Genomic DNA, 10947 nt, shown 5'->3' with positions numbered 1-10947 from the left:
AATGGGCCCAACTGGAAATTTTTATCATTTTATTAGAATGTTAAAAAATCCCTAGGGCAGGAGAGTGGGTAATCTTGGCAGATGCCTGGAGGGGGTGAATAGTGGGGAGGGAAAAAAAAAGGCTTGGGGTCATGCAGATTTAGAGCCTGCATGGGATGTCAGACATGTGGCAGGCTGGCAGGCACTTGGTGGGGAGTAGAAAACTTCAGTATGGGAGGGGGAGAGAGAGGAGAAGGATCCAGAGCATTTGCATGTATAGGGACTCCATAAGTAGTTAGCAAAAAGAGGAAATGATGGAAGCAAAGGAGACCTAAAATTGGATTGAAGGGTATTAGAAATCACCTCAAGTAAAGTGAAGAAGGCAGTGGAAGAGGAAGAAGACAGAAGATCTTCCAGGCCCAAGGCAAAGAACGGGGTAGGGAGTGAGATGCCGGGGGAGGGGGGGTGGGATGATGGGGTGAGGGAATGGAGGTAGCAAACGGATGAAGAAGCTCCATCCTGGAGACCAGTGCTTTCCACGAGTGGTGAATTCAATGGGAAAGCAGATCAAAAGAATATATAGGCAAGGTAGAGTATGCACCATAGTGAAGAGAGACAGAAGTGAATGGAATGCAGAGAGCTCGGGAAAGGCGAGAGAAAGGAAGGGTGGGAGTGTACCTGAAAGCCATATTAGTGGCATTGGAGAAGTCCAGGTGGGTCCCTTGAAGTAAGAATCCGGTTTTGCACCATCTGATAAATAAAGTAGCCTATGGATGAATCCGGTTGATCAGGAGAAAGCACCAGGACAGGGATTAAACTCCATCGGAACAGAGTTTATTAGCAAAGGAAAACATGGGACAGATTCCCTTCTGGGCAGGGAAAATGTCTGCCAGGGTCATGAGCTGGGGTCTTTTAAAGGGGGAGGCTTCTCCTTCCTGCAGAAGGCAGGAAGATATATATTTTTTTAAGTTGGGCAGGGGGAAGCCAGGAGAGCGGGACTGTTAAAACCTGCCCTCTTTAGAGATCAAAAGGGAAGCCTGTTGTGTTGGCCAAACAGTGGAGAAAAGTCTGCTTCTCTTCACTTCAAAGACCAAGGTGCTTATCAACTCGGTTTCCTTTTCTCAGGGGCTTGTGAGGTCCATGAGGCCCTGTTTGTGAAGGGGGGAGGGCTATCTGAACCTTAACAGTTGTTAGCTGCCATGTGATTCCTGGGAACTGAAATCGGGACCTCTGTAAGAACCACCAGTGGTCTTAACCTCTGAACCGTATCTCCAGCCCCACAATATTAAAAATTTTGAACAAATATTTATATAATGCCATTTTCACTAGACTCTTCAAATTATATAGCTGGTTCTGTTTATGTTAATGCAGAATTAAGCTTTCATGCACCGCATAATGTTTTGCAGTTTTTGTTTTGAGACAGGATCTTGCTATGTATCCCAAGTTCCCTTTGAATTTGCAATGCTCTTGCCTCAGCCTCCTCAGTGTTGGGATTACTAGTGTGTGCTCACATGTTCAGTAATTCTAGACATTGTTGACTTGGAACTTAGAAAATGTAAATAATCAAAAATTTTAGAGGTGAGTTGTAATCTCACATCCAATATTTAAAGAAATAAAGCGATTTAATAAAAATTGTTATCAGATAAAAAAATTTTAGAACACAAAACCTTCCTGTCAAAGTGGTTAAAAGATATTTGTAGAACTGTATATTTTAAAACCAAGTAACAATTGAATCCCTGCAGACTAAACAATATCATTTAGCAGCCTGTGCAATGTGAAAAGACTAAAAGCTTTTAATTAGACTTTTGCTCAATAGGGGAGGAAAAATAATTTAAAAGATGGAGGGCTAATGCTGAATTCTTAACTTTAACTTTGAACACAATGAAGAAACAATTTTATTAAATTAGTTTAGCTGTGTATTCATTAGCCTTTAATAGAAATGTGAAAGCAAACTGACTCCAGGTTATTGTGGTGAGAGCCAGCTTTTTAATTAGTGATTGGCAAAATGTTTATCTGGTTTGTTGTTGGAATGTTGAACCCTTTACACAACAGGACTGTTGTAAACCTTTATGTAATCTTAATTGCACCTTTTAGGAGAACAAGATTTCATATCCATAAAATGAAGAACTATAGTAATAAAGTTAGCTAACTTGGCACTTAGAGAAAGTTGTGTTATGTGGCTCCATGAAGTGAAGAAATGGTTAAGAACTAGAGAAACCTAAACAGTAGGTATTTCTGGTGTCTGTTTGGACCCTAATTAATTATCTGGGAAACTCAAAAAATGTAAAATTTTCTGTCTGAATAGCAGAATGTAATTTAGGTTGTCAATTTTGTTTTAAAAGTAATAACATGCTGGGTGTGATGGTACATACCTTTAATCTCAGCACTCAGGGAGCAGAGGTAGGTGCATCTCTGTGAGATCAAGGCCAGCCTGGGCTACATAGTGTGTTCCAGGTGAGCTGGGGCTATAGGGAAATGATATCTCAAAAATAAAAATGTAATAACATCATGTTAGATTTTTACACTTTGCACTTGGGAGCAATGACGTGCAGATAAACGTGGGCAAACCTTGGTTATTGTTAGCTTGGAAGTGAGACAGGATTTGCAAGTGGCAAGTAGGTTATTAGCTACTTAAACAAGTAGGTTGTTTACACTTATTTTCTGACATTTCTGACCCAGTTTCATAATTTTGAAATGAATATTATGTAATATGCCTTGAACAGATAATGGGTAGAGATAATGTATACAGAAGACTGTCATAGGCAGTTAATACATACTGTTGTCATCACCATCATGATCAGTTGTTCTTAATTTTTAACATATTGAGTGATTTTAGAATAAATTACATGCTATAAAATTCAAAATTATACAAGATCAAAAATACAAAAATAGAGAGAAAAGTAGCCTATAAGGCATATTATATGGACCTTTGATAAGTTTTGTGTCTATTATATCAGCTATATTATAGCAATCTATGGCTTTTCTGTATCAATACACATAAAACTTTCTCACCTTTTTGAATGACAACATAGATTCACCATAATTAAATACCCCACCATTGTGAAAAATTGGGTTTTCTCTCTTTGGGTAATTGGCAGTTGTAACACAGAGAAATAAATGTCCTTTTCCCCAGAATACTTTGTACCTGCTTGCAACATTCTTTAGCAACTTTACAGTATGGTGATTAGCTTACAAATTTTATCTTTCTCATCATATATCAATATTTACAATTCTATGTAAAATAATATTCAAATTTTCCATTATTCTAAGAAATTAATTTTTATTTTATGTGTATGAGTGTTTTGCCTGCATGTATGTACATGCAACTGTGTCATGCAATGCTCGCAGAAGCCAGAAGAGAGCCATCAGATCCCCTGGAACTGGAGTTGTACATGATTGTCAGTCTATGTGGATCCTCTGCAAAAGCAGCCAGTGCTCCTAACCACTGAGCCATCTCTCCAGAACACCATTCGTTATTTTTTATTATTTTAAATTATGTATAATGTGGACATAGGTTTCTGCATGTGAATGCAGGTACCCACTGATGTCAGGCATCTCTGATTCCACTGGAGCTGGAATTACAAGCAATTATAAGCTACTTGACTTGGATGCTGGGAATCAAACTCTGGTCCTATGGAAGAGCAGTGAATGCTCTTATTTGCTGAGTCATCTCCCCAGTCACCTTTCTCACCTTTAAAAATTTTATTCATTCACTTATTTGATTTATATTTTTGCATAAATTGGACATTTTTATTAGTCTATACTAATTACACAAAATACTATTTTCAAATTGACATTTTTTTCTATTAATTTTTTTTTACTTTTTAATTAATCTACAAAAATCAGTTGCCTTTATACATACCAATAACAAGAAGTTGGAGAAAGAGCACATGGAAGCCCTCACATTCACAATAACCTCAATAAAAGAAAAGGAAAGAAAAGTATCTCAGGATAACCTGACAGAAAACATTAAAGACATCTACAATGGAAAACTTAAATATTTAAAGAAAGAGATTGAGGAAGACACCAGAAGATGGAAGGACCTCCCATGCTTATGGATTGGAAGAACTGATAGTGTTAAAATGGCAATTCTACCAAAAGCCATTTATAGGTTCAATGCAATATCAATCAAAATCCCCAAGACATTCTTCACAGAATTAGAAAAAAATCATCCTAAAATTCATATGGAAGCACAAAAGACCCCAAATAGCCAAAGCCACCCTGAGCACAAAGGGCAATGCTCCAGGGATTAGTATACCAGATTTCAAACAATACTATAGAGCACATCTTAAAAGATGTTCAAAATTATTGGTAACTAGGGAAATGCAAAGTAAAGCCAGTTTACAATTTCATCTTACTCCAGTCAGACTGGCTAAGATCAAGAGATTAAATGATACCAAATGTTGGAGAGGATGTGCACACTGCTGGTGGGATTGCAAACTCGTGCAACCTTTTGTGGAAAGCAGTGTGGAGAACTCTTTAAAAACTAAAAATGAACTTACCATTTGACCCATTTATGCCACTCCTTAGCATATACCCAAAGGACTCATCCTATTGCAGAGATACTTATATATCCATTTTTGTTGTTGCTCTTTTCACAATAGCTAAGAGATGGAAGCAGCCTAAGTGTCCCTCAACTGATGAGTGGATAGTGAAAAGGTGGTACATTAACACAATGGAGTGCTACTCAGAAGTACAGAAAGATGAAATCATGAAATTTGCTGATAAATGTATGGAACTAGAAACTGTTATACTAAGTGAAGTAACACAGACTCAGAAAAACAAATGATGTGTGGTTGCCCTCATATGTGGATCCTAGCACCTAATCCTTATTTACAAATACCCCAGTCACCACTCATCACAGAAGCTTATTTGGTACCAGTTGGAGACTATTAGCAAGTACCACAACTCATCACACACAGACATTGTCTATGAACTGCCCAGGCCTAAGTGACACATCTACAATGCAACCTCTACATCTAAGGCACACAGAACATAGAACAGGGGTAATGAAGAAGACACTAATGAATGTCTCAATTCTCATTAATGAAGATCTGTTATGTAAGAGAGGGACAAGAACACAAAAGGTTACAAATGGCCAAAATATAGAGATTAAGGGTCTGCAGATTGCTGGTCCATGGACAGGACTTCTATATTAAACCTCACCCACCCAGGGCTCAGGGACCATCACAGAAGAGGGGGTGGAAAGATTGTAAGAGCCAGGGAGGAGGTACAGGACCACATGGAAACAGAGTCTTACAAGCTCCTGGGACCCTGCTCATATGATTCTAGGATAATGGTGTCAACATACCAAAGTCCCATCAAAACTCAGGCAGACAAAAACCCAGCATAGTACTGGGGAAGTGAACAGCAGACCCCAATCTTAGCTGAGTAAACATTGGCAGCTGATTCATATTTTAAAAAAAATTATAGTCTGGGTGTGGTGGCACACACCTGTATTCTCAGCACTTGGGAGGCAGAAGCAGGCAGATTTCTGTGTGATCAAGGCTAGCCTGGTTTACATAGTTAGTTGCAGGCCAACTGGGCTACAGGGGGACCCTGTCTCAAAAAGACCATAAAACAAAAAATATGTGTATGTAACTGAATGTTTGGGTGTGTGCCTACCATGTGTGTACCCCTTGAAGCTGGATTTTCAGGCAGTTGAGGCTTCTGATGTAAGTGCTGGGAACTGAAATCATTCAGATCTTCTGGAAGAGCACTCAACCTGTGATCTATCTATCTAGTCCTCTTCTATTATTTTCACATATAGTCTCATTTTTTATAATAGCTTACAATTTCCTAATTTCCCCCCCAATGGATTGGTATTTCCCTTTTCTAGTTCACTGAATCAGACAATATGTTATCTATTTTGTTGTCTTTTTGTTGTGGATATTATTGTTTTTACTGAAATTGCTCTTCATATGTTTAGTACAGATTTGGTTTTCAACTTTTTAATATTTTTCCCTATTTTCTCAATTTTTTCTGCTAATATTTAATATTTAATTGATTTTTCTGATCTAAAACATTTTTAAATGAGTTTAGGCTCTGTTTTCTTTGACTAGTTTACTACTAACATATATTCATATCCATACTTAAATATATCTAACAATATTATTTCATCTTGTATACTGTTTTTGGTTTGAGTATGAGATATTCCCCATAAGCTTATGTGTTTGACCCCTTTGTCCATGCCTGACAATCTTGTAATGTAACACTGAGGAGGTGGAATCTTGTTGGAACTGAGTCCCTGGGGGAAGCATTGAAGTTTGATAGGTCAGCCCCACTTTCTGCTTTCTCTGCTTTCCTGACTGTAGATGCAATGTGAGCTACATGCTCTTACAACCCTGTCTTCCCTTTCATGATGGATCATGTCCCTTCTTACATTATGAGTCAAAATAAACACTCCCTCCTCAAAATGCTTCTTGTTAAGTATTTGGTCACATCAATGAGTAAAGTAACGAATACAATATCTTTCTACATATTTTTCTTCCTGTAAATTTCTTATGTTATTGAAATAAGATCTCATATTACTCAAGCAGTTTTGCCTGTATCTCATTGCATGTTTTATATTTTGAATCTATGTTATTTGGCACTTAGTTACTCATGATTCTTAAATATTTTCTCTGGCTTATCATAATAATAAATTTACTTTGTCTCACTTTTTGTTCTACATTAAATCTTATTAGGACAAACAACTAGTAATTTCTTGTTTATTGAAATCATCTGGAGCTCTTTATGCACACACTGTGTACGTGTATGTGGTTCTTGTGCAAGTCAACCTCATTTATACCTATAAATGTGGTAACAGACCAAATTTAAAAAAATACTCGAAAGACAAAAATAATTCAGTCAAGAAAAAAAATCAAACATCTGAGTAGCATCATATCTATCACAGTTTTGCAGTTCATAGTTACATAAAGCAAACTCCCACATCAAGATGGTTTAAACTGAGCTGTATGAATTGTTAAATGATTAGGTAATACTAAAACAGCAACAAACTCTTTCACAAAGTAAAAAAAAATGTGAGAAAACTTTCCAACTCACTGTATAACAACATTTCTCTAATACCAAAATGAGATCAGACAAGTTAGACACACAATATTTGGGCAAAATATCATCAAACTGTTAGAAACATTAAATATTAGTCTTTTCTTTAAAACCTTGTAAAACTTGGGAATTAGTTTATGACAATGAATTCTAATCTTTTTATACCATGACACCCTGTAAGACTTTTGTTTAAGGAAAAGTCCTGATACATTCCTGAACCTTATGACCTCGGTCAGTGGAGCTCTTTACTTCCCTTTGCACCTATTCTTTTAAACTAGTCAAGTGGGAAAGACTGTGCAGTCAATGGGGGAAAAGACATAATACTCTTGCTTTAGGGGTAAAAGCCTATCAGGTTTCTGGGTATCATGTGCTTGTTGGATCTGATTGACCATGGAATGCACTCTTTTGAAAAAGCAAAATCTGCTCTACCAACTTCTGTTTACTTTGTTCAGATGTTCTTTGTGTAGTATTAATGAGGTCCTTGCACCTCAGATTTTATTTCTACCAAAACCAAATCCAACAATATCTAAAAATTATATTACACTGTAAAAGCTAAATTTTTCCTCAGAAATGTGAGGTTGGTTCCAAATTTAAAACAACATAGGAAAATAACATTATAGATGTGAAAAAAATCTTTCACATAATTTTATATACATCATAACACTTTCAAAAAACTAACAATAAAAGAGAGCTCCCCAAAAATGTGATAACTGGTATGTACAGAGTTAAAATAAAACTCAATAGTTAAAGATTAATAATTTTTCCCTGAAGCCAGAAACAAAAGAGGATATTTGTTCATTCTGTTTCTATTTCACACTGTAATGGAGATTGCAGCTAGTGCAGTAAGTCAAAAACTAAGAAAAATTCAGGCATGGGACATTAAGATAAACTGTTTTCATTCTAAGAAAAGGTGATGAGTTTGAGGTAGGATGGTAGATTAGTAGCTACATTTGTGTAGGAAGATAAATACAAATATGAAGAGAAAGACTAAGCCTGCAGTATCACTGAGCTAGGATGAATGCTTCTGCCAATTCTCTGATTTGCTATATTTGGCACTGAACATTTTCCATGAACAGACATCAGGTGCCAGCAGTCCCAGTCACAATGGTGACTGATATTACTGTAACCACAGGACTGGAACCAGGAGATTCATAGAAACAAGATCGAGGCTGTAGATGAGCAAACACAGCATAAACTGGAACTGTGTAAGCATACGAAAACTGTTATGTAAACATGAGATTGCATTGCCGAAGCATGACAGAAATGCCAAATCCAAGTCAGCCACCTAAATAAAAAAAAAAAACAAAAACCTCTCCTCTGTCCCAATGTTGCTGGAGGTGGGGAAGACCTACACTGAAAGTCTTTTTAAAAGTACTCTAAAACACATGAATGCACACAGGTGGATGGTCCTACCATATTCCTTCAGAATCAGAATCACAAACAACCCTGCCTGTTGAAAATTCAATCCTTAATTCCCTATGGACAAGATTTCATCTTGCTTGGGGTGGAGCCAAGGGATATAGGCCTGGGAATTCTAGCACCAAGTAGTCTATACTCATATAAATCCTCATCTGAAAGGGCATGTTGACTTGACTTATCTGTATTACCAAGACTTGCAGACATCCTACCTAATCATCTGTAGAGAATGGTGAAATGAAAATACAAGGTAAGAAACTCTATTACCATAGTAAGGAAGAAATACTAAGGGTAGCTTCTATTTCATATATTGGCTCTTTCAGTTTTTAATGTGGTCATTGCTTAGTTTTTCTATTTTATTACTATTTACAGTTTGTACCTTAGTTGTTAAGCTACAGTGTTTTAACTTTTGTCACACCAAAAAAGACTGCTATGGTTCTGTTTCTTTTCTACATCAAGAAAAGAAACTTCTATACTTTTACATCTTCAATAATCTCTTTATTACTTCATAAATTTGCAACACATATAAATTTCTTCTTATTCTTCTCCCTTTCCACCATTCCTTTGCATTTCACTACTCAAATATTGATATCCTTAGCTATAAAAATGTACAAACTATATTTTCTACAACCAGTACTCCATGCCATAGTTTCTGAATTTTATCAAGGATAGAAGTAAAGCATACAAGATTTTCATATTACAAATCAATGCCAGTTCTGTTTTAATTCATCAGAAGAAAATTGTAATCATCTTCCCTCAAAAAGCAGCAAGAAACACATTCCTAGTGAAGGCAACCTTCACTAAACTTCAGGAAGACTCACATAAAACAAATAAGCAAACCATAACAATAAAAATGAATAAAATTTGAATGGGAAGACATATCCATTCCAATGGATACACAAAATATATTTAAAAAACAAAACATGGGGGCTGGAGACATGACTCAGCAGTTAAGAGGCCTGGCTGCTCTAGCAGAGGACCTGGGTTCAATTCTCAGCACCCACATGATGGCTAACAACTGTCAATAACTCCAGTACCAGGAGAATCTGATGCCCTCTTTAGACCTCCAAGAGCATTGCATAACATGAGTGAACTTACAAACATGTAGACAATACATTCAAACACATAAAATAAAAATAATCAATAAAAGATTTTTTTAGTTAATATAAGCTTAAGCAGTTTGATTATTTAAAAAATGTGAAACATAAATATTTCCATCTGAGAAACCCCACTTCACAAACCTTATCAAAGTGAATTACAAGGAAGAGGCTTTTCCTAAACATGAAGGCAGTCACCTATCGATGGTTCCACTTGGCAATGATATAGATCTTTGAGAGTGATGGGGCCTCTCTCAGCCCAGATGGACTTCACCCAAGGAACTAAGGTGCCAGGTGATCAATGATCACCAAAGTCACATTCTAAGCTAGTGGACCTCAAGTTAGTCCTTTCATTTTAATGAGGAATATGGAACATGGGCACAGGAGTGGGCAGAGCAACACCAGATTTATTAAAGAAAAATGAGAAGGACTCCCAAGGGTAGGAAGAGTCCCAAGGCAGGGATACTGCTGGGGAGCCAGGTATTATGGTAATTTCTATTGAAATTTATTAATTCTCTGGGCATATCTTGTGCCAAGCCAAGGAGGGGCTCATGTTGTGCATGCCCTCTCCCGCCTCCCAAAAGAGATGATCACATACTATTAACCCATTTAGGGGAGTGGTCATTCATTGAAGCCCCCACTCCTGTTCATTTTTTTTTTTTAATGTTAGCAGCTGACATTAGCTCATTCTGCTGGCTCCAACCTTTCTGGGGTTGCTGGTCACTGACATTGGCAGATGTTGCTGGTCATCAACTCTGGATTGTCTTCTCGGCTGTTAATTAAACTATGTTCCCTTTGTTCCCTGGTTGCATGACCAGCCTGTATTTTACCATAGGCCCTTGAATTTACTGCCTATGAGGAGCTAACTCCTGCCTCATCAGAACCCAAGAACCCACAAGACCTTTAGTAATTAGCACAATCCAGCCTCTTTAACTTCACTTGCTCCACTTCGATCCCCTCACAATGGACCCCAAGAATCCTGGAATGGTAAGGCTAGGAGGTCTTCACTTGTGCACAGGCTTCTCTGCCTCACAGGTCACTATCCTAGTTTCATTTATGCTCTTTTTATAAAACACCCTGACTAAAAGCAACTTAGGAGAGGGAGGGGTTTATTGGACTTACAGGTTCAAGCTACAGTCTATTACTGGAGAAAAGTCAGGCATGAACACAAGCCTCACATCCACAGTTAAGAGCAGAGGGAGACATGAACCCATGCTGCTTTCTTGCTTTCATTCACTTTCTCCTTTCTTTTTTTAAAAATAAATAATTTATTGAGAATTTCATACATGCATATAAGGTGTTTTGATCAAATTCATACCACTCCCTCCCCTCCAACTTTTCCCATATCTCCGCATCACTTTTTTTCTGATAACTTTGTGTACTCCTTCTTTGATTTATTATTTTTTTA

This window comes from Nannospalax galili, unplaced genomic scaffold, assembly GCF_000622305.1.
Source record: "Nannospalax galili isolate Female #2095 unplaced genomic scaffold, S.galili_v1.0 scaffold448, whole genome shotgun sequence".
Taxonomy (NCBI): Eukaryota; Metazoa; Chordata; class Mammalia; order Rodentia; family Spalacidae; genus Nannospalax; species Nannospalax galili.
This window is presented reverse-complemented; position numbering follows the sequence as displayed.